This window comes from Schistocerca cancellata, chromosome 7 (genome assembly GCF_023864275.1).
Source record: "Schistocerca cancellata isolate TAMUIC-IGC-003103 chromosome 7, iqSchCanc2.1, whole genome shotgun sequence".
Taxonomy (NCBI): Eukaryota; Metazoa; Arthropoda; class Insecta; order Orthoptera; family Acrididae; genus Schistocerca; species Schistocerca cancellata.
The window spans coordinates 486109977-486135579 of NC_064632.1; positions in this window are offsets into that span (position 1 = coordinate 486109977).

The following is a 25603-nucleotide window of genomic DNA, read 5'->3' on the forward strand; positions in this document are numbered from 1 at the left end:
AAATTGCAGCTAACCAGTGACTGGCCATACTTGGCCTCTCACTGATTGACATGTGGAGGATAATAGCCAGGAACGTTTTTGTTTCAGCAATTGTTAGCGTCGTTACACACACACACACACACACACACACAGACACACACACACACACACACACACACACACAGAGAGAGAGAGAGAGTGAGAGAGAGAGAGAGAGAGAGAGAGAGAGAGAGAGAGCTAGTTTGCTCTGTATTGGAATGTTACCTTTCCTCACAAATTGGTAAATGCATCAATTAATATAATCTATTAACTCAAAGAAGTCTGTTTACAAATAAGCTGAACGTCCTGGATGGTGTATAATTGTGTATATCGTTGATCATGAAACTGGAGAGGACTGAACAGCAGAGTGGACATAGAAAATAACGACTTGTATCAAACCTCATAGTGCTTCACATTCTAAACCTCCAGCATATAATTTGAGAAAACTGTGTGTCTGTTAAGGAACATTTACAGCTCTCAAACATGTACATTTAATACATAGTTTCTCTGTTTTGTTGACTTTCTGAACAAAAAAAACTGTATTTCTATGGTTTTGTACGATTTTGTGGTGAATTTTGTTTATCTTCTGGTGCAGCATGGTCAATTATTGCCAGACCAGTAGTGGAGATTCACCAACTTCAGAACAGAAGCTGCCTATGGGGCTGGGCCTTTTAGGTACCCGTGTGGGAAAGCAGCTATGGAACAGTGGTAGAGAATGGTTTAATTAGAAAGTAAAGTGTGTAGGTGAATTTGCCCTTCAAAAAATTTACATTTTCTTCAAAACAAATTTTTATTTTCCAAGAAGCTCATAACTTTCTGTTCACAGCTTCTGCAGGTATAGGTAAGGTAGTCTCAATCCCAGATATCTTTCAAAAATTCAAAATTTTGAAAAGGTTACTTTGATACATGTGATAATTTGTAATTACAATTACTGAATACTTTAGCACTTAAACCAATAAAAACATTAACCCTTTCGCGACCACTAAGGCTGAGCATCCAGCCTGCCCAGCAGGCTAAGAGGGCGGAGGTATTGAGCACCTGGCCGGCGGACGGCTGGCACAGCCCTACGGCTGCTGCATATTTCAGCCACTGTTGGGTAATCACAGTTTATAAAAAGTACGTCCTTTTTTACAAGAAGTTGTCTGAAGACATTTGTTTTTACCTTCTCTTCAAAATGAGTCATAAACACGGAAGATGGCTAGCTGAATGAAACATGTGCCTACGTATTGGTTTGTACAGAGGTATTTCAAGGCCATGAAGTAACATGAGTCTTGCTTGCAACACTGTCGCAGAGAATTTGGCAAAATCTTCGAGGAGACCTGAGCGGAGGTGTCTGTTACAATAATTGCAAAGTGAGGGGTGTTACTAACAGTACAGCTTATAATCTTGTAAGAACATTAACAATTCACCTTTTAGTTCCAGAACTAGTGTCAATACCTTTCCTTTGGAAAGCCACCTGACCTCTGTGTGATGAAGGTGATTTTGATGGAGTGAACCCATGTCTTCACAAATGATTTTAAACAGTTGAGTTTGCAGTGCTTTACCTTTAATAGAGTTTACAACTTTGATCACCTCTTTAAGCAAATCATTTAAATCAGAAGTTAAAATCGTGGCTGCCAGAGCTTCTTGATGAAGAAAGCACTGTGTCCACAAAAAATATGGCATTATTGATTTTAATTTCACAACGAGCCCACTTTTACTGACAATCATAGCTTTAGCACCATCACTACAAATGGTGATACGCTTTGTCCAATCTATCTCATAGTTGCGAGTGTTTTCTAAAAACATGTCATACAAACACTGACCAGTAGTGTTTGCAGGGAGTGCTTTGCAAAATAAAATGTCTTCCATGATACTTTCATCTGTCTCAAAGCACACAAATACTATAAATTGTGCACAATCTGAAACATCATTAGATTCATCAAACTGCAGTGTGGTCTCTTCTTTAATTTTTTTGACTAACTGTTCTCAAATGTCACTGCCATATCATTTATTCTGCATTCATTAGTATTACCAGGAAGTTGTTTGCTTTTTAGCTTGTTTGCCTCTTGCTTACGTAATGTAATTTCAACTATATCCAGGGCTGCTGCCAAAATAAGATTCTACACATCTGTATGCGGCATCCCTGCTTTAGCGAATTGGAATGTGACTCTGTAGCTAGCTAGTAATGCTTTCTCGTTGACACTGAATACCTAAAGTCATATAAAAAATATTGTTAAATGAGAAAAATGAATAAAAAATCAGAAACATTGATACTATTTTTAAATAAACAAATAACATGATTATTTTATTACCTGAATCGTAGTAGTTTGCTGCTGGTTAAGTGTTTTCATTTTCCTTTCGAAGAAATCCAACGGTTTATCAGTTTCCTTGGAGTGTTTAGTTGAGAAGTGACGCAGAAGCCTTGATGGTTTCTAAAGTCTTTTCTTCGATTTTGATTCGCTTCTGCCCCTGCCACTTGTACCAGATGTGGAGGGCAGCACAGATCTTTTAAGAAACTTGTCCATGCTCACTCAGAGTGAAGCGCGAAGACAATAATCATGTCCGTACTTGCTGACACACTCGGACAACTGATGTCAAAAACATAGCACAGACTGCTCAGCTTCTTAGTACTTTTGTGTGTGAATAATCCATTACAAGTTATTGTCTATCCATAGTTCAAGAAATTTAATCTCACTGACTTGCTCTATTGTTTCATCATCAGTTACTATGGGCCTCATGCAGATGGGGTGATGTTTGGAGACACTGAAAAGCATATGAGCAGTTTTGTTTTTAATATGTTTCAGCTGTTAATATCTGTCACTTTAGATTATCCATCTTGAGCTGACTGCAATCGAATTGAAAAGAATTACACCAGATGCATTTCGCTTTTATTTACAAAGCATCTTCCATGGTTATTCTGTAAATTGGATACATACGTTTGTACTTTCTTCAGTTGTTTTAGGTTAAAAACAGAGTTTTCTATATAAAGTTGGTATGCAAGCTACTTATGGTGTTTCTTTACATAATCTGCTCCGTCCCTTCTTGTTAGCAGTGGTTGTTGTCGACAGGCTTCATTTCACATCTGCACTTGACTGTTTTTGGCATTCTGCAGTATTTCTTGCGCTGCACTATTTACAATTGACTTTCTTAACTGTTTTTCATTCTGCAATGCCACAGGTTTACGCCTATTTGTTGTGTGTAATAGGTTTTGCTGTTCTTGGTGGAGTACTCTGATTGAGTTCTTCCCTCGGCAGTACAGTCAATATTGGAAACTTTAATGGATTCGGGAGTGTTACAGTTTTTGCTGTTATTGCACAGAGATTTGATTCGGAACTTAAATAGTTAGTGAACAGTGGTCAGTGGGATCGACACTGTGTTTCTCAGCTGTATGGTTTATGGTTTGTCATGTGAAATACTCAGTGCTGAATGTACAACTGAGTGCGAAAATTAATTTTTACAATGCCAGGCTGTGCTGTTATGTGTGGGCTGTTTTCCCTACAACCAGGACAAAAAGGGAGCTGACATAATATATCACAGTTCCCGTGTAATGAAACATTACAAAAACTACAGCTGTCCAAATGTTGTAGGAAAGACAGTGTAAATGTTGCGCATGCCAAAATATGCTCTCACCTTTTCGCAGAAGCAGATTACATGAGGGATTTACAGCCTGAATTGCTCAATGTGCCCCGAGAAAGAGTGCTCAATCCAGATGCAGTTCCATAATGCAATTTGCCTGCAGTAGTACGATCGTCAATGTGTCACGTGCAACAGAAGACACAACAGCTACATAGAAGATCTCTCAAGACACTGGAAAAGCTGTCGCCAAATAATAAATATCTTAATAAGGGCATATATCTAAAAAGAAAGATGATGAGACTTACCAAACAAAAGCGCTGGCAGGTCGATAGACACACAAACAAACACAAACATACACACAAAATTCTAGCTTTTGCAACCAACGGTTGCCTCATCAGGAAAGAGGGAAGGAGAGTGAAAGACAAAAGGATTTGGGTTTTAAGGGAGAGGGTAAGGAGTCATTCCAATCCCGGGAGCGGAGAGACTTACCTTAGGGGGAAAAAAGGACAGGTATACACTCACACACACACACATATCCATCCGCATATACACAGACACAAGCAGACATTTGTAAAGGCAAAGAGTTTGGGCAGAGATCTTGTATACACTCACACACACTCCGCCCCGAATGACATCTCTGCCCAAACTCTTTGCCTTTACAAATGTCTGCTTGTGTCTGTGTATATGCGGATGGATATGTGTGTGTGTGTGAGTGTATACAAGATCTCTGCCCAAACTCTTTGCCTTTACAAATGTCTGCTTGTGTCTGTGTATATGCGGATGGATATGTGTGTGTGTGTGAGTGTATACCTGTCCTTTTTTCCCCCTAAGGTAAGTCTTTCCGCTCCCAAGATTGGAATGATTCCTTACCCTCTCCCTTAAAACCCAAATCCTTTTGTCTTTCTCTCTCCTTCCCTCTTTCCTGACGAGGCAACCGTTGGTTGCGAAAGCTAGAATTTTGTGTGTATGTTTGTGTTTGTTTGTGTGTCTATCGACCTGCCAGCGCTTTTGTTTGGTAAGTCTCATCATCTTTCTTTTTAGATATATTTTTCCCACGTGGAATGTTTCCCTTTATTATATTAATAAGGGTATAGTTACAGATGATAATCTTTCTTCTGGCACAGATGAAGTTTCTTTGATGAATGTTATAGCGGCAAGAAGGGATGCTGCTCTTACAAACAAGTGTGTGCAACTTTGAGCGTGTAATAGATATCTTCGGAGTCAGCTGTGAAGAACATGACGACTTCTGCACAAGGAAGGAATTAATAAGGGGGTTCCTGTGTCTAATGAACTTACTAATGCATTGTGGAAAATATTTTCAAACAAGCAAATAAAAAGTTTATTAAATGACTCAAAAAGGGTTCAATTGTGTAATGAGGACATTTGTAAATCGATTACTCTGCGTGCTGTATCGTGTAATTTTGTGAGGGAAAAAAAATCGGGTATCCTCTACCGGCAGTGTCAACGTTGAGGGCCTGGATAAACAGGTCTTCTAGTGCAGTACTGGCATTTTGAAAGATGTTTCAATTATGATGAATATGCAGGTTAAAACGTTCACCAACAGAGAACACGTTTGCGTTTTGTTCTTTGACGAAATGAACACTGACAGCAGGATTTGCTATGATCAACAAGAGGACAGGGTGTTAGGACCCCACAGTAATGTTTTAGTTGTTGTGGTGGGTGGGCTATTTGCAAGTTGGAAACGACTTGTTTATTAAGATTTTGACATTCGCATGACAGCTGTCCTCTTGACTGAAATTATTGTCGCCTTAGCCAGTAATTCGCATCAGGTTGTAGCTCGCGCAGCTGACATGGTAGCAAAAAACATTTCTGTTTGGAACAAGATTGGCATGATGCACATAAACAGTTGTTTCCCTCATCCCAGCGACACACGGAAACATGTGTGGGTGTTCGCTGATGTCCACATTTGCTTAAGCTGTTATGGAATCATTTGCTGGATGAAGGCATTATTGTAGAAAATAAGGCAATGACAAAATCCGTGTTTTAGACACTTTTGACTTTAGACAGTGGCGAGATGAAAATGTGCCCAAAGTTAACTCAGCAACACATCACTCTTAAGGGCAGAGACCGACAGAGAGTTCGTTTAGCTGCCAAATTGCTGTCACACAACTTCTCAGGTCATTCAGTATTTAATGCCAGAAGGAGGACACACCAGTGACTTCTTAGATGTCCTCAATTCAAGGACCTTGGAAAGTAAGAAACCTGCGGCATGTGGATTCGGAATTCATTTCGAGGTACAAGAACAATGTCTTCCAATTTCTACAAACAATGTGAGAGCACACACATTGGATCACCAAGACATTTGTTACCTTTTCAGAAAAGATTCATGAAATGTATTCGGTCACTTTTAGGTCTATCCAGTGAGTGACTTAACAGAATACAACGTCAAATATATACTTACTGCCACGCTGAATCAGGGCTGTCTAGAAAACTTCTTTCCTCCTATAAGGGGCCTGGGACATTTTTACGACCATCCAACTCCTGTAGATGTAAAAAATAGAATAAGGCTATTATTGTTAAGTGCCAATGCTTTCGATATCCCTATATCGAGTGCTTCTTTTGTTGAACCTGACGAGGAAGGAACATTTGTGGCTGCAGCAGTGTTTAGTAGCATTCTTCCTGATATGTCCGAAGCACTGTCAAGAGAAACTGAGGGGATACAACTGACATCTGCAATTAATGAGAGTTCCTCAGTATCCGGGGGTTCCGATTTTAGCGTGGAGGGATTTCGGTACCTTGCCGCATAGATAGCTCATCAGTGCAGGCAGTATGACAGAACATTTGCCACACATACTGAAGAGCTAATGTCAATCCCAGGAGAAAACCCTACCATCTGGTTGTGCTTGATTCCTAGGAGAAGTCTTCTTATGGCTTTGGAAGCATGGCATGAGACAATAAGCCAAATGGGGCTGAATTTTGCTCAGATTCATGGCAGTGATATCATTAGTAAGTTACTTGCAACACTTGGTGAACGTTTTCCCAATATACACTAAGAGATAATTAGAATTTACGCTAAAATTCACACATTTATTCGTTCGCACTGGCTTTCATTAAAAGACAGAGCAAGAATATCTGAGACAGCTCATCAAGAAAAGAGAGAACATGGCATATGTCAACACAATTATCAATTCAGTACATAGTCTGTTTTGAAAATAAAAGTTGTGTATATAGGTACATACATTTTTGACAGAACTATTGTATATAGAGTGTAGTTGCATGTGATACTGTGTTTGTAAATATCTCTCAAATTTTGTCAAGACATTACCAGACTGATCTTACGAATGTTTTTGCATATTTACAACACTGCTTCACAACTTCACCGCAGATGAGAAGTGATAAGTAAACTTGTTTTTTATTTATGTAATCATAAATTATATAAATTTATTTCGATGTGATTAAATTAATAGTTTCTGATTTATTTGATTCAACGGTTCACATTTCAAGTGTGTGTCAGTTTGGTTGTGATCTGATATTTTACCAATGTGTAATGCATAAGCTGCGACAGATTATAACTTATCAGTTTTAACTGCAATATTTTAGCTGCAGAGAAGCAGTTTAGACATCTAAATTCTGGTACAAACAAAATCTTTCATCAGAAACTTAATGTCAATGTGCATGCCCTGTCATCTGCTTGCGAGCACCTGCTTCAATGCTGATGTCACAATGTCACCCAACGGGAGAGCAGAGCGCGTACTGCCCAACCTTATTATTTAGAAACCTTGCATTGCGCGGGATAGTTACAGAAACAGTAATGGTGCAGGCGACAAAGGGTACATACGTTTGTACATTCTTTGATTGTTTTAGGTTAAAAACAGGGTTTTCTATATAAAGTTGATCTGCAAGCTACTTATGGTGTTTCTTTACATAATCTGATCCTTCCCTTCATACTAGCAGTGACTGATGTCGACAGGCTACATTTCACATCTGCCCTTGGCAGTTTTTGGCATTCTGCAATATTTCCAGTGAAGCACGATGTACAATTAACTTTCTTAACTGTTTTTCATTCTCTACTGCATCATCAGCTCCAACATAAAGTTACTACCCTGATCTGTAATTATAGTATCAGACACACTATACTTCAGCAACCAGATATTTAATAAGGCTTGCGCAACAGTGCTTGCCTTCTGATCTGGAATAGCTACCATTACCAGGTATCGGAAAAATGATCTAATATTGTTAATACGTATCGATTACTCGCTTGGGTCTTGTTAAATGCTCAGATTACGTCTAATCCGATGAATGCGAACGGACGGTCCACTTCAGGTAGTCTCTGTAACATAATTTTCTGATGATTTAAATCTGCTCTCTGCGCACACAGTATATAATTTTGCACATACTGCTCTACATCATTCCAACGTGTCTTCCAACAAAACCTTTCAGCTACCCGTCTATCAGTCATTCTTTTACCACCATGACCCGACAATACATGGTCGTGCGCTTGTTTCAACACTTCTTCCCTCAGCGACTCCGGTACCATGATGCGTAGTCCGCACTTCGTCTTCCTGCAAAGCAACCCATCCTGCATTTCAAACTGCGGTTGCGTTTGGAGCAATTGACACTTTCTGTCAGTGGCTTGCGCCTTTATCCTCTCCTTCTCACTTATGCCCACAACTTGTACAGCTGCTATTTTTCTACTAAGCACATCTGCATTCATATGTTTTACCCCTGGTTTGTGAATTACCTCGTAGTCAAATTCACTTAGTTTCAGTGCCCATCTTGTTAAACGACTCGAAGGATCTTTCAACCCCAACACGAGCGAGGTGGCGCAGTGGTTAGACACTAGACTCGCATTCGGGAGGACGACGGTTCAATCCTGCGTCTGGCCATTCTGATTTAGGTTTTCCGTGATTTCCCTAAATCACTCCAGACAAATGCCGGGATAGTTCCTCTGAAAAGGCACGGCCGACTTCCTTCCCCATCCTTCCCTAATCCAATGAGACCGCTGACCATGCTGTCTGGTCTCCTTCCCCAAACCAAACAACCAACCAACCAACCCCAACCACCATTTCAATGCTACGTGATCTATAATCACCTTGAACTTACGCCCATATAAATAACAGCGAAAATACGAGATACTGTAAATCACTGCTAACATTTCTTTCTTTGTTGTTGAATAATTCTTCTTTGCCTTATTCAGTTGCCTGGAAGCATAAGCCACTGGATGTTCCTGTCCATTAACCCTCTGAGAAAGAATACAACCTACAGCAATATTACTAGTATCACAAAATAGTATAAACTCTTGTTCAAAATCAGGAAGTATCAACACTGGGTCTGATGTTAGTATCTGTTTGAGCTTCTCGAATGCCTCCTGACACTGTGCTGTCCATTCAAACTTAACACCTTTCTTTAACAATCTCGTTAATGGATGTGCAATTTCTGTGAACCCCTTTACATATTGTCTGTAGCTATTACATAAACCGACATATTGCTGAACTTGTTTAGTGGTCTGTGGTACCGGAAGATCACGCACAGCCGACGTTAGACGAGGATCCATTCTTGCCCCATCCTGACTGATAATATGCCCAAGATAAGTCACTTGCATCCCAGCAAACTGACATATCTTGACATTAAGTGTAAGATTTGCCACTCTTAGCCTACTAAATACTTCGTTCAGTCGTTCCACATGTTCTTCTATATTACGCGAAAAAGTAATAATATCATCGAGGTATACCATAGCAATCTTCGGTTTCAGTCCCCGAAGCACACCATCTAACAGATGCTGGAAAGTAGCAGGAGCGTTTTTCAACCCAAATGGCATTCTGCGATACTGAAAGTGACCAAGGCTTGTTGTAAAGACCGTCTTCGGTCCATCCTCAGGGCTGACTTCTATGTGATGGTACCCACTCTTTAGATCTAGTGTCGAAAAATATTTACACCAGCTTAGGTTGTCCAATGTTTCCGTAATGTTCGGTATTGGATACTCGTCTGCTACAATTCGTGCATTCAAAAAACGATAGTCACAACAAAACCTATACTTTTTAGAACCGTCCAATGACTTCTTAGGAACTACCACTAAGTTGGCAGACCATGGGCTTTCACTGTTCTTTATAATACCGTCACTTATTAATAAATTCTTCCACTAGTGGTTGTAGGTGTTTCGCTATCCTGTATGGTTTTCTATAGATCGGCGGACTATCACCAGTCGGTATACGGTGTTGTGTAATAGGAGTTGCTGGTAATGGACCTTCTGAATTAAACAAATATAAATACTCTAATAACAAAGCTTCCATAGCTTTCCGATCACCATTCTCCAAATGACGAATCTTATCACGTAGTACAGATGCCTTGACGGTTTGCTTGACATTATAATCACCTTGGGATTCACCTATATCCTCATCGTCGAGTATTTCCAAACTTGCTACCACTAAACCCTTTGGGAGATCCACTTCATCTGCCCCAAAATTATCTACACTGACCGGAATCATCAGTCCCCCATTTATATCCGTTACGTGCGCAACGCTCCTCCTAATAAAACAATGCATTTTATCCAATGCTTCATTGCTCTGCAGTGGCTCCATCACACATAGTCTCTGCTGTGGTACATCGGTACCTACTGACAACCAAACTAACTTCCCTGTACCCGAAGGCACTTTGACATGCGTAATCATCTTTAATGCCTTTGTACATGGTTCAATTGGTGACATCTTAGCAACGGATGCACCTTGTGACGTAGAAACATTTACAGCTGTTGTACCCATTGAAAACAAGTTTCCACTAAGTTCAACTGTACGCTGTGAAAGACTAATTTTGGCATGGTGTTTATCGAGGAAGTCCAATCCAAGAATCACAGAATACCCTTGTCCTACAGTTGGCAACACTTCCATTTGATCTCCGAACTCTACAGTTCCAATCTTAAAAACGAGTTGTGTTGTATCCATGATTGCAACTCATTATTCTCTACTCCACATAATCTATACCTAGGAGTACCTAGTCTTCTCCTACCCACGAGTTCTAGACTAGCAACAGATACATGTGCCCCTGTATCAATCAAAAACTTACATCTGTTATTCCTTAAAACACCCATCAAGCAACAATCCGTCTCTGTACTAGTTTTCACCGTACTTCTGCTTACCGGGAATGTCGTCCGACGGACGAAACACTCTCGTTCCCGTTTAACGCTTTTTCTTGTTTATTCCTGTTACCATTCTGCTTACTGCGACACTCATTTGCCTTGTGTCCATAGCGTTTACAAGCATAGCGCTATGTCTGTCTGCATTGAGCCTTCATGTGACCTTTCCTCTCACAACAGTAACAATTCCTCTCCGACGCAAAGATGCGTTTATTATTGCAAACCCTTATTGCAATGTCTATCTTCTGCAGATGCATAGCAATACGCAGTGCTGCAGCTAAATTCCCGGAATTCTCCATCCTAACCCTACAAGAAAATTCTAATTTCCCGTGAGGAATACATCGAGGGCTCTGTTTTCTGCCTCTCGTAGTAATACATGATCCGCATCAGGATTACCCGATAATTCATAAGTCTGCGAATTAATTTTCCGTATCCTATCTGAAAAAGACCCCACTGTCTCATTGACCTTCTGTGTCAAATTAGCTAACTTCTCCCTAAAAAATCTTGCACTATTCTGCTTATGATATCTTTGTCGTAACCCATCTGCCAATTCTTCAAACGTGCTCGCCTTACTAAGCGTCTCATGGTACATCACGAACGTCTTGGCTTCCCCTGCAAGTCGCAAATTTGCCATATGTAACGTAGTTACGTGCGACCAATTGCTCATTGCAACTGTTTCCAAAACATCATTAATGAACGCTATGACATCCTCTGTTGTTTTACCCGAGAAAGGTGTGATCAGGTTAGCTACTGAAGGATATATTGCAAGGTTGGACATTGCTACTGACTTGCACTCACTTGAACCCGTTTGCGACTCTTGCGCTGAATGCTAGGTCTCCATTTGCGTCATTAATTCTACAAGAAGTAACTTATGCTGCGCATTCTCTTCTAACAATTTTGTGACTTGCTCCGTCAGAGCAGCTATACTCACTTCAGTACTAACGGATCTTATTTCCGGCATGATTTGTGCAAATTACCAACAACTTACTCTATACTGAATTTACTCCTCAGAACAATAACTACACTAGCTACTCAACTCCTTTGTCACAGTTGAGCACTACACACAAGAAGACAAACTAGACTCACAATGCACAACTAAACAAAATTAATCCTTCCGCCTTGTTATTGCCCAGCAACACTCTCTACAATTGTGCACTGCGTGACCAAACCATCTACAAATTGAAGATTCTACTGGTACAAACTTCGTGCATGGCTCCCCATTCCCGGGTAAATTACACACAGTACATCTGACTGGTACCAAGTATGTTTCCCAACTGTTTCCCTTAAACTCAGGTAAATCTGCTGTTTCCGCACAAAATGCACTCCCAACAAAGAACATGCATCCATAGTTATTGACAAAAATCGCCTCATGCACTTACCACAAGGCTGTGTAGAGTTGACAGTTCTGACCGCAACTCTGTGGTGTCAGTCCTGCAGTGGCTGTGTCGATGACTCCATATACCAGATCTGCAGGCCAGTGCTGTAGTGGGCGGTTCGAACACTTCTGATACCAAATCCGTAGGTGGTGGGCGCGAGGACTTCTGATACCATATCTGTAGGCGCCCAGGTGGTCCCGGTCACCTACGGTGGACTGGATAGCCGAGCGGTGACCTCTCCAGTTGTCAGGATGCTAGGAAATGACTGTGGATGCGTCAGAAATGCCAAAGAAACATTATTAATTCATAACACCTTTATTCCTGCTGAGTACAATGTGGCCCGCGTAACACAGGCTGGCTGACTTTGGTGATATCAACGACCTTCCCCGAGTCCTCACTGACTCGTAGCGCTGACACCAGCTCTGGGCCGCACCAGTCTTGCTAGTGCTGCGCTGCATGCTGTGACGTAGCGTGGAATGCCCTTACTTCGGCCGCGCGTGGCTGGCGGTGCCCTGCTGGCCGGCCAGCTGGCTCGGCGGCAGACAGCAGGCCGCTGCGCGTAGGAGGCTCCGGGTTGGAGTCGCGGCACTGTTGGCACGAGAGGCGTTCTCGTAGTGTGGAGTGTAGTCTATCCCACCCCGTCTTCTTCCCTGCTCCTCCTGGTGGCTCGTTCGCGGTGGACGGGCGGAACGGGCTGCAGTTCCCCAGCGTCGTCGGCTCACCCGGTTGTGACAGCAGGTGCACAGGGTCTAGGCCCCGCACGATTTCGACGACGGCTCACTGATGTGGTCAGCATTGGCGGCGAACGAGTCTATCGCGATGTCTGCTAATCCTGGGTTGATGATTGACAGCGGCAGCACAGAGGACCAGAGCTGCTACTGTCCCCTCACGTCTGCTGCTGGATGGGCCGCCCTTACTGCAACATCTCCTTAATAAAGATTAACATGTTGATCACTGAGCTGAGTGCTATACAGCGTCCCAGTACACATCTAACTGCAAGTCTAACTGCGAGTGCCTTGTTGCTATCAAAGCTGACGTATTTAAAGGAAGCACGAGCGACGTCCTGACAACATGCTCCTTTGTAATGAACACATTCATTCCACTCATACTGCTGATTCATCTGTCATACTCGCCCCTTTGGTGTTCTTTGCGACAGAGGTATGGCAGACGTATGTGAAGTTGTGAAATGCAGTACAGTTGACGCTATACCTCTGTCTTACACGCTACGAAAGTCTCCGTCTAACACAAACCCACGTGCTAAGCAATTCTCTCTCACCTGTTGTGTGTAACAAGGCCATTGCCCCTGTGTGACGACACATTCCGATACATGTGCAATCCTCTTACCTCCTGGCTAACCTACTGCCTCTGGCTCTCGGCATAGACAACGAAACTTTGACAATATTCCACGTTTCCAACTCTTTACTATTCCGCGACACTACACAGGATGAAGGGCGCTGTCTGCTTAAAATTCTGAATGGGAGGGTACTTCACTTACACACTTGTACCCCAACCTACAGTTTTATTCTGATCTTGAAGAAATTTTGCACACTTGACCATCAAGAGGAACATCACTGTGTGTATATATATATATATATATATATATATATATATATATATATATATATATATATATATATATATATATATATATATATATTCATTATCATTGACTCTCTTCAATGTGAAAGCCTTCGCTCTAACACAGGGCTGCCTTACACGTGCCACTGGTTGTATCTCCATTGACATATTAGATGTTGAAGGCTGTGACTCATATGGTACAAGTTGCATTTGCGGCTCCTCTTCTTGCGCTGCAGGCTGAGAGTCTTCAATACCTTCAGGTCCATTACCCTGAACTTCAACCATCTCAGCATCATCTTCTGGAAGTGGCGCATCTCGCGCCTGCTGTTCCAGTTGCCTTTCCAAAGATAGGCCAGCTACTGCAGCGGCTGGTGGGTCTTGATCAGGTGGATACCGTGGCGATTGAGGTCCTTCATCTTCCATATCTGAATCGCTCTGATCAATGGGATTTCCATATATATCCAAATCATCTAGCCAAATTCCTGGCACTTCAGGATATCCCAAGCTTGGTACATTAATGGCTCCACAATATGGCAGTGTAGTCACGGATGGGCGCGTTGCCGCATCATCGAGATCAGTGACAAAATCAACTGCAACGTCCAATTTCCAGGAATCAGAACTCAGTGTCGTACAGACACGAGAGACAGAACCATCATCTTTCACTTCAAAACCAAAATCTTCAGCGATGGTCTGTGGATCACACACTCCTCTTTCAGCAATGAGACGAACGATTTCAGTAGTCGTCCTCTCATCCATTCGTTCTAAAAACTCTTTTATATTAACATCCAATTGCTGACATGCTTTAGAAAATAAATCAAATACAGCTGGATCAAGAGCAAACAATGATGCGTAGTGATATAACAGCTCCTCATGGTCAACTGGAATTGGAACTCCAAAATAAGACACCACTCTTGAATTCTCCACAACTCTAAAAATATCCATTATTTTAGAGCTCGCAGTCTCCTAGGACTGGGGTAGGTTATATGCTTCGTCCTAATACTCCTTACTCTACGAAGCGCTGTTGGGCCGGGAATCCAAAACCCAATAACGTCCCACGTCCCACGTGGAATGTTTCCCTCTCTCTCTCTCTCTCTCTATATATATATATATATATGTGTGTGTGTGTGTGTGTGTGTGTGTGTGTGTGTGTGTGTGTGTGTGTGTGTGTGTATTTTTTTAAAAACGAAATGTCTATGACCTTTTGAAATTTGAGAGATGTCTGACACATTCACAGACATCGTGTTTGTCAATTTGCGCACAGCAAATGTTGTTTAACAGTTGCAAACAATTTTGGCTCCAGAAACCTTGATGTTAACGAAATGAATTTTCAGATTCAAAATATGATACCTGGCGAATTGATGACATACAAGTTGGTTTATTCCGTTATTAACCAAGATAATGTAGTCAACTATCCTACGGAATTTTTAAATTCACTGGATTTGCCCGGATTACCGCCTCCCAATCTGCAATTAAGTCGGATCGGCAATCATTATGTTGCGATAGGTAAACCAGCCCATCTTTCTAATGGCACCCGGCTTGCGGTGAAGAAATTAAAGAACAACGTAATCGAAGCCACAGTTTTGAAAGGAAAGTACAAAGGTGAAGAAAGTTTGATTGCACGTATCACTATGATTCGGACCGACGTGCCATTTGACTTTGAACGGTTATAGTTTCGGTCACCAACTTACACCTCTGAATTCGAAGATATATTATTGAGTCCCATCTACATTGGAAGAAATGATCATCAGAATGAAATACAAAAAAGCAGCGCTCAGACGGATAGATGTAGGTGTATTATATCACGCGAAATTCGAGAATAGGAGACAAATAAGTTGAAAGTGGTTCGATGAACCCTCAACCAAGCACTTGCGTGTGACTTGCAGAATACCCATGTACGTGTAGATGAAGAATATATGCATTATCTTAGGAGCTTAACTTCAGCACACATCTGTCATGGTGCTTGGTAGACATCAATTTCTTCATCCTCGGTTAACTTTCTTAATGTGTGGTAGTTAGGCACCATAAACGTTGCAATTTTATGCAACATACTAACACACATTTTCTGTTCTAGGAAGGCACCGGCGGCTTGTTTCACGGGTTTCATGTCCTGAAAATACATTTTATCAACATATATATTTCACAAGTGGTTCTATAATATTCAGATGGAATAAAATTACAAACCTCTTCATCGTTATCCCGTACGGTACAGTGAGCTTTTAAGGCATAAAACCATGGTAGAACTAAATGTAGGGTTGGCTCCTTGTCACCCTCTAGATCAACTGTGGCTTCTTTAAACGGCTTAAGAAATGCTATAAGCTGGCCAGTTATATGGTGGTCATAACCCAGCATATTACATTCGTTATTTAAGACAGCCTTCACTGAATCAATCTGAGAATGGACTGATATAAGCATGTCAAAATAACTATTCCAACGAGTTGAAACCCACTGCTTTAAAGAGACCTCTTCTCTTGAAGTAGGAAACCTTAGCCCGCACTGTATTAAGAATGACTAATATATTTGGAACATTTTCTTTCAAAAACTGTTCATTCAGAACATGTTTCATGACTGTGTTTATACTATGAGCCATGCATGGAAGACGCTGACATATTTTGAGAGCTTTGACAATGTTACTGCCCTGGTCTGTGACAAACGTAATTTTGGCAATGTCTTCACGAGAAACACCCATAGTTTCTAAGCGATCTTCCAACTCGTTTCGAATATTCGAGCCAGTTTTTGAGCAGTCAGGAAACGCAGAGCACATCAGTACATATTTATTCAAACGCCAGTCTGAATTTATGTAATGCATTGTCACGGACAGTAATGCACTCCTTTGTAATTGTCTGTCCATAGATCAATTGTACTGGCACATATACCAGAACGAATCGCATGCACTATATCTGGGAGCATTTTGCTGCGCACTTTATCAGCTAAGGTTTGAACTTTCCTAGCTACTGTCACCTGGGAAGGTATAATATTTTTAATATCAACTGAGCCATATTTTTTACCTATGTCGATCAGTGTCTGCCCTAAATTAAAAAAGCCTTCTCCCTCTATACTGCTAAGGGGTCCTTAGCACACATTTCGACGCACTTTTTGGACACTAAATCTTTCTCCTCTTTCGAGGTATTTACGGAGTGAGAGAACTGCTTGTCAAATTTGCACACATGTCATAACATACTCGAGGTTCCCGAATAAGTACTTAAGAGCTTTTTACATAGTTTGCATTGAGACACACCTACCGATTTATTTGAAGTGGCCTCATAAACACACGGAAACATTTCTCATGCGGCACTTGTGCTCTGTTTCGTTACCAGCATGTATTCGCCAGTTGTCAATTTTTTTTTTCAGTCTCACTAAACTTCGACCTGTTCATTGTGCTGCCCCCACCGTTGCGATAAAGGAACTGCGGGCTAACTACCTGGCTTCTCTAGTCAAGGTAGCTTGACAGCGCAACCTGTTGTCAGGCGCAGCAAGCTGAGCAGGTTGAAGCTTGGCAGGTCTGCGGGAACCCAGGTACCCCGGGCTTGCGGGAGCCCAAGTCGGCCGCATTACCCACTATGCCTCAGTACAGGCGCACTCTTGTGTTTACGTCGCGGCAGGCTGACCTGCATGAATGGTTGCAGAGGAGCTAGGGGCAAGCAGGCTGCAAGGGGAATTTGTACACCTGTAAGCATTATTGCTCTTATGGCTACTGTGGCCATCTATTATTAGCAGTATTTTTCTTCGTTTGTTGGCTTCACGATGGAAATGAAGTGTTGCAGCCATTCCGCAAATAATTCTGCAGTCATGTAACCAGCTTCATTGTACAGACGCAGGGTATCCAATGGAGCTTCATCATAAAGCGTTGGATTCAGCTTCTTTCGAGGAAATATTAATGCAGGAGGAACGTACTTTCCACTGGAACTGCAACGCACTATGACAGTCACATGAATTCCACGCTCAGAACTTGTTATAGAACCGACCTATTTTTTCTCCTTTTTCAACAAAAATTCTTTGAGGTTTTTGAACTGTTGTGTGAGTGCTGATTTGCCATATTATAAATTTGTGTTGGCAGTATATTATGGTTCTTGGCCACTTTTTCAAGCAGAGGTATAAATGGTAAGACTTGTGGCTTATTGAAAGCCTGTGCTGCAGAGGTTTGTTCTGGCTGCCGTAATCTTATCTCAGGGTTACGCTTTCGAAAACCTATCAACCAGTCTTTGCCTGCCATTTGACTGTCAGCATTAAAAGGAGGAGCAGTGCCCATTCTCTGAGACAGCTCATATGCTAGGCATCGAATATCACTACAGGTTAACCCAAAAAGTTGTGATTCCAGGTAATATGTTGAACTAGCAGCTTTTCAATCTTGTGATCAAATAAAGTATGAAATCAACAAAGTGTCTTCTTACCCTCTTTTGCCATCTTGTTTTTTCCAGAACAGTGTCGTCTTAGCGTAGCCTGAGGTACACTGTTCACTAAAGAAGCTTTAAGCCATCCCATGTTACTCTCTCTAATGGCAGATTGCAGTCTGTTTGTATTTATTCACCATTGTTTGCAAAGAAAAATGTTTCAGAAAGTTACAAATATAGTATTTTATTGTTTTAGTTTCTAATGGCTTTTTATAAACAGGCACACTGCATTTCAGCAATCAGTAAGCTATGTAATAGAGCAGGGCAAAATGGCATACTCCTGTGTCGTTTTGCCCTCTTCAACACAAGTGTAACTTTGGCCATAACCTCGAAAATTAAGAAACACACCATCAAAATATTGCCACATATTTAAAGACTTACCATTATAAGATTCTTTCCTGATAGTAAATTTTCAGCACCAATAATCAACACTGCAAAAATTTGAAAGTTTGCCGATAGAAATATTAGTTTCGTTGACTTCAAAAATGGCTTCCTGCATTTCACGTCACCATATGGAAGCAGGCAAAGATTAAGGGCTTGTGGCCAAAGTGTAGCCACCACAAGCTATCAAGCAAACCAAAGATTATGATTGTGTCAGCTGCCAAATTAAAAAAAGAAAGGCCACTGTGTTGTTTTGCCATACTATCTCATTTTGGGCGTCTCCCCCTATGTGAGGAGGTGGGTGCTGAACACACTGAGTCACTCTTTTTTTAGTAATGCTCAATGGTTTTCAAGGTGCTAAAGTATTGAAAAGAATGTTTAAACTGAGGAATGAAGTATTTTTTTTTTTAAGGAGACTGTTTCAACAATGGAGATTTTTTTTATTTAAAATGGCTTACCTCACTGATATTTGAAGGGGACGGGGAAATACGTATAATGGTAACCCACATTAGCTATGAATGGAGGTATTCAATTGGAAAAGCTTAAAAATATTTCACACATAAGATATTAATATTTTATTATTTATGCAACTGGTAGTCACTGTACATCTTACGCAACAAATCAACGGAAAAAATACAAACTTTGTGTTCTAAGGTTGTAAAGTGACCTCGTGTAAACTGACTTTCTGCCAGTCTTCCCCTTGATATGTATTTGATAAAAACAAGATTCCTCGGTCATTGCACAGAGGAGGAGCCGTACAGCATCTCGCAATAACACCTTGCGCCCTTCTACTGAGATATTCTTTTGACTAAATGTAGATCTGATGTCATTGATGCACACAAAATCTTCTGATGACACAACATGGACACAAAATGGTCAGTTTTGGCCACACTTCTTCAAGATGTCCATCCAGTCGTGAGGGGCATATACAAACTGCACGTCAGCGAACATACTGCTCCACAACAGCAAAATATCGATCACTTGCCTATATGGAATGTCCAGGAAGTGGGAAGTGGTGCTCAGTGGCGGAAAATCTCCCCCCCCCCCTTTTTTTCCCCCCAGAACAGTTGTCTGAAATTGCAATCAACTTATTCCGTAGTATATTGTGATCTTCAAAATACTTCAGTAAGCAGCTGCCTATTTTCCCTGAGCTCCTTGATGCTACTGTTTCAACCTAAACAAAGAAATGACCTGGTGAAAAATTACAGGGATGAATGCGGAAGTTATATGTTCACAGTTTCCACTTATAGACATGTAGAGAGTTTAGGAGTGAGCAATGCACGTTGTAGATCGAAAGTTATTACATGAATGTCTTTATCAAAAACTGCCTTTTCTGTTTGCACTTTTATATTATTTTGACCTGCCTGGGCTTTTCTAAGATGTCACTCCTTCTGTATGTTTATTTCTCTTAATTTTTCCAGGTGGTTTTTTGCTTCTGTCAGTTGAATTTAATTTGAATCACATGTTGGGTCTGATTTTGGCAGTTTGAATGAAAATGCGATGATACTTATCAAAAGATACAGGCTGCGCTTTGATATCAGGACAGAATAGAATAGAATCTTTATTTGCCTTTCAGTATGTTTTCCATACAATTGGCATCATCAGTGTGTTCAATACATTAAAAAAAATTAAAATCATTATTATTGTACATAATTGTGCCTGTGCAGGGCAAGCAGATATGCATGCTGAAGTAATATTTATAATACAACAATTATTCATTCACAATAATAATAATAATAATAATAAATCATAACAGATAAATATACAATAGTATCAAGATATATTTATGGTACATCTTACATATCCAGTATTCATCTTTATAATGGTTGTAGCAACTTTGTATAGAATATTCCATCGACACAGAATTTTTCACCATTATCTTTTCTACTTTAGTGACTTTTGTATTTTGGAATACCTTCTATATGTTTTTTGACTAATTGCACATCTTCCTCTGAGTAGGCATCTGGTCTATTCTTGTGTTTACCTCTTCTATCTTCTGGTGGAGTAGTAGCCCCTGTTTGCATTTTGGACTTTACAGACCTCACTGCTTCTGCCATCTTTTATAACACTGTATCGTACAGTATTGTTATGCCTGCTAACTTCATTGCCTGTATATCTTCTTTTTATGGGTTCTAGCAGCATGGAACCAGACAAATAAGCATTTTGTCCATTCAAGTCCCCAATGTTCCAGAATGATGTGTTTATACTCTGTATAAGCTTCTCCCCCAATCTGTTCAAAACATTTTTTAGAACATTTACAGGAAGCTCCAACTAAATTTCGTGCCTGGATCACTGTACCTTCTTTTGTGGTATATTCAAGACCACTATTCCTTGCAAGTTTCTTCTGTTCTTGTTTGTTTGCGAGCTTGTTTCTTTTCTCAGTGATTTCATTGTGATGTCTTTATTCCCAGGGTGAGTTCTGTTGCGATCCTCTTCATTCTATTAACCCTCTAATGGTAAGGTGAAGTTTCCTGACATAAACGGTTTGGTGGGGTTGGATCAGACCCCACCCTCCAAATATCTATTTTTTGGGGCAAAATAAAAAAATGAATAATGGGAAAAAGTTTTATTATCAATTAAACACATATAATATTTGTTATAACAATAAGCTTTTTATTTTTATAGTCAATAAGTAAGAATATAAAGTACTTTGGAAAAAATAGGAACTTTAATTCCAAAATGTACCTTATTAGATAATACATCATCCTCAGTTTCTGAACAGTTTTTTGCATTGATATTGTTGCCATCCTCTGACTCAGCCTCCTGTCGGAGAAACTCATTGTATATCTCCTCAGGAGTTCTAAGGAGTTGATGCGCCATTTTAGTAAGATACTAGAAGAGAAAACAAAACTTAGATGTAATATAAACATCAATATGGGGTTGAATCCTCCCCACAAAAGAAACTAACAAGTGTGATGTAAACAGCAAAGTGGGGTCGGATCCAACCTGAGTGCGGGTAATGTAGGTTTCGGATAGAGAGGGTAGCTGCAGGTCACTCACCGGACTGACATGGCCTCCTTGGCGTTCTCGGGACGACTGGCTGGTAGGGTAGCTGGAACCACAACGCTCTCAGAAAAGGGAGTGGGTAGTTATAAACAAAACAGACTCGCTGGGGTCGGATCCAATCCCAACCTTACCGTTAGAGGGTTAAAAAAATGTTGTATGGATAGTGTAATATTAAAAAAGTGCTGTTAACCAATAAAATGGTAACCTCATCAATGATAAGATGAAGAAAATGGTAACCCACAAATATGAGAATATTGTTTTTTGTAAACATTCCATGATTTACAGAGGACAAGTAGTTGCATTAAAAGATGTGTCACTCTATCCTCATATCAAGATCTTGTAAAAAATTTGAATATGGAAATAAAATATGTAGCCTAACTAGCCAGCACAAAGGTAATGGTAACCAGCAAATAACATGATGTGGAAAACAAAACTTACTTCACTTGCAGTATAAGTAGAATCTTTCATCTCCTCATTTAAATTGAAGTCAGGATCATTAATGTCATCATCAAAACAGTCAGAATCACTGGAATCACCACACAGTTCAGTTAAAATTACAAAAATATCACAACTTCCCTCACTGCAACCTGCTGCTGCCTCCATTTTGAATCTGTGGGTTACCATCGTTTCTCACCAACGTATTTGGGTTCCCACAGAAACAAATCAAAATCGTGCTGCCATCTGTCATCATTAAGATGAACTCATTACACCACCTAACATAGATCAGGGTTACCGTTATCTTACTGTACTTGATTTGAAAAATTCAAATTTAAGAGTTAACCAATGTCTTTCTCTATACCCTTCATTTTTGAGCAACTAAATATTCTTAAACTCCTTTTCAAGGTAATCAGGCAACTGTACTGTCTTGGAATGAAAAGGTGAAGGCGTTCACAAAGAAATTAGAGCTGTGGCAATGCCAAATGTGGAACGTGGCATACTAGATATGTTCCCTACTATAGTGTCACTGTTAAAGGATACAGATAATCCGATACTTCCAATGGTGATAAAAGCTTGCTTTCTTCATCATCTTGCAACATTAAAAGTTCACTTCGATAAATATTTTTGCAATGATTTTGATAAATTTAATTGGATTAAAAATCCATTCATAAATGCTCCTGGACCATCATTTCTAAATATAGAAGAGCAAGAGCAACATATTGATCTCACTTGTTATACTTCTCGCGTCCATCGTAATTTAATATATTATTTATTTGTAATGTTGATTGTTGCCGACTTACGTGGTGGGCCTTAATCAAAATGATATTTCATTCAATTTTGATTTACAATTAAATGCTTTTGTGAAGTTCTCTTTTTTAACAATATTAATCTTCAGTATAAATTATTTGTTAGGTTAATGAACGTTAGACTCGCTTACCTGTATACCTACGAATCTATACTGAAAGCTCCGGCAATATTTACTGTTCACTTCTCGTGTCCTCAACAATGGCAAAATTACATGTCTACCCTCATTCATTAGGCTTACTTCCTCCCACAAGAGGTCGATTTTTGCGTCCCTCTGACGTAAAAATTCCATCCCCAGGATGCAAGCAACACCTAATCCCTTAACTACTAGGAACGAGAATTTCATTGCTTCATTTCCTACCGTAAACTCGACTTGCACCTGGTGCTTTATGATATGAGATTGTGCCTCTATTGCACCAGTTACACAACAATTCTTCACTGGCAATACTGGTATTCAATTATTTTGACTCAAGTACTTGTAAAGATTTGCACTCATGACATTGGTTGACGCACCGGTATCGACTATTATCTGTATTGCTGCTCCGTACATATCTGCGTGCAATATAGCCTGCACAACACTTTTGTGGGTTCCGTTACATTTCTGCGGTATGTCTACAAGTTCCTTTTCTATTTTTATTCCCTCATTAAGTTTATGGTTGTCATCCGTGAATGTACCCTCACTACACCATCCTGCAGCCAACAACAGAAGGCGTATTGTGGCTGTCTTCAGTTTAAAGGATGAGCATTAGTGGGTTGACAGTTGTCTGTCACTTCCACTAATCTCACATTGTGGTTCTGGTTGTTGTTGCTACTGTTGGGTTGGCCGCCCTGCCTCCCCGATGGTGTATTTTGATACTGTATATGGCTCTGGTTTGTTGGTTGTTAACTTCCTGACATGTTCTGTGATGGACCTGGATTGGCGTTCCATTGTGGCACTGTGTTTTGTTGCCATTGTGGTGTCGGTTCATTACAACCACGCCACTGGTTTCGGTTGTTCAGCCATTGCGGATTGCCGTTACAATTATATCCATTAGTCATGCGACCATCATGATGTCTCTTCCGATTTTGACGATTCTAACCGTTGCCGTTATAACCATTGCCATTGTTTGTGCTTCGATTCTGTTGCTGGTGCTCTTGCCTATTCCCGTTACCATTTAGTACTAAGTTACTACTGTTACTGTGGCTGCCATTGTAATCGGCTTTTTGTTGATTACAGTTTGCATGGTTCCACTTGTTTTCGGTTTTCATGTCTTCGATCAATAAGTCAACAGAATCCACATTTCCATGAATTGTTCTTCGTTCCCACCTTAGGATTGTATATTTCTGGACTGTACATCTCCTTGCGTAGTCTTTCTTGGACGCTATCGGACCAGAATTTTTGCAAGAATGCACCTTCAAACTGTTGCATCGTTAGACATTTTTCGGACACGTCTGTGGCCCACAGTGCCGCGTCACCCTGAATAAAGGAGACCACGAACTGTATTCTTTGTCTTTCTGTCCATGTCCTGGGAAACACATTCCTGAAGCTCTTACTGAAGACCACAGGGTGGAAATTTCGTTTTTCGCTATTGAAGGGTTGGAATGCCCTGTGTTTTATCACATTGTCCTACTTTTTGCACATCTGATTTGCTACCTTCTGTGGCATTCATTACTTCGTGATGTGCGCTGCTCGGTATCGCATATTGTTCGTGCCCGTAATTCACATTAGGTTGCGGTTGCGCACTCGCACCCTGCATACCGTCAGCATTATTATAGTAATCAGTAAGCGGAGTGGGATTCCTTATCTGTCCGCCACTGTTTAAATTGCTTACCAACGCAGACAGTCTCCGCACGACCTCCTGTTGCCAATTCGGCAACTCCGCTATCACACGGGATTTGATCTGTGTTAATTCGGCGTGTAGTGCGGCAGCGCTAGCGTCAATATTTACACTCGCAACCGCAGTCGCGTGTTCTACAGTTGTTTTTGCATAGCTTTCAATCCTTGCAGATATCTCGCGATCCTTTACTTCTAGCCATCCATTAAATTCTTTCGACTTTTTGAGCTTGCACTTCCAAATATGTATCAATACTTTTCCGTGCATCTATCTCCACATTATCACCGCGCTTGGTTAAAGTCTGGACATTGTCTTCTAGCCTGGCCTGCGATATCTGTAGGTTTGCATGTAGCCGGCTAGGCTTTGCACAGTATCACGTATTTCCTTCCAAGCGTCTCGCGCCTCGGCAAGTTCGCTTTGGATACTGTTTAGTTTCGTTCCTAATCTTTGATCTCGCTCTATATCTTTCTGCTCACGTTCATGGAGCATTTGAGCAAGTTTTTCGTCTCTGTCTCTTTCCGTCTCTTCTAACATTCTTTCCTTTTTCCTTTCTTTCTGTTCTCTTTGTTGCTCTTGGTCATAGAGCATCTGAGCAAATTTCTGATGTCTCTCCCTATCTCCTTCTTCTAACCTGCGCAGAAATTCTGCAAATCGGTCAGCAATCTGAGCATACAGGTATCCCGCTTAATCTAGCACTCGATTGGCCCCCCTGCCCAGGCAGTGGAATTGTTACTCTATTCCCATTCTGCTGTGGAGCGTCATTCACCGTCCACAGATCCTCGCCCCCCCACTCCGGAAATTACGTTATCCGAGGCGGTGGCTTAGGATTCGTTTACGTTTTGCAATTGATCCTCACTTTCTATGTTAACAGAATTTTGTTCGTCTGGTACAGATGCTTTAGATTGTCCTATCTTACCCATAATAAATTCACTTTAAGCCACTGACAAATCTTAAACACTGATACACACTCGAATAATTAACCACTCCAAAAATAAACACATGAACACACAAATACACACAATTTAATTTGCACTTTACTTACTATTTTTTCACCGAAGGCCTCTCATGTCCACATGGGTTCGATATTCCGCTCAGAGCTACACAGGATGCTTGCACAATAGGCCTTACCTTTGTTATTTTTCTTTCACGTAA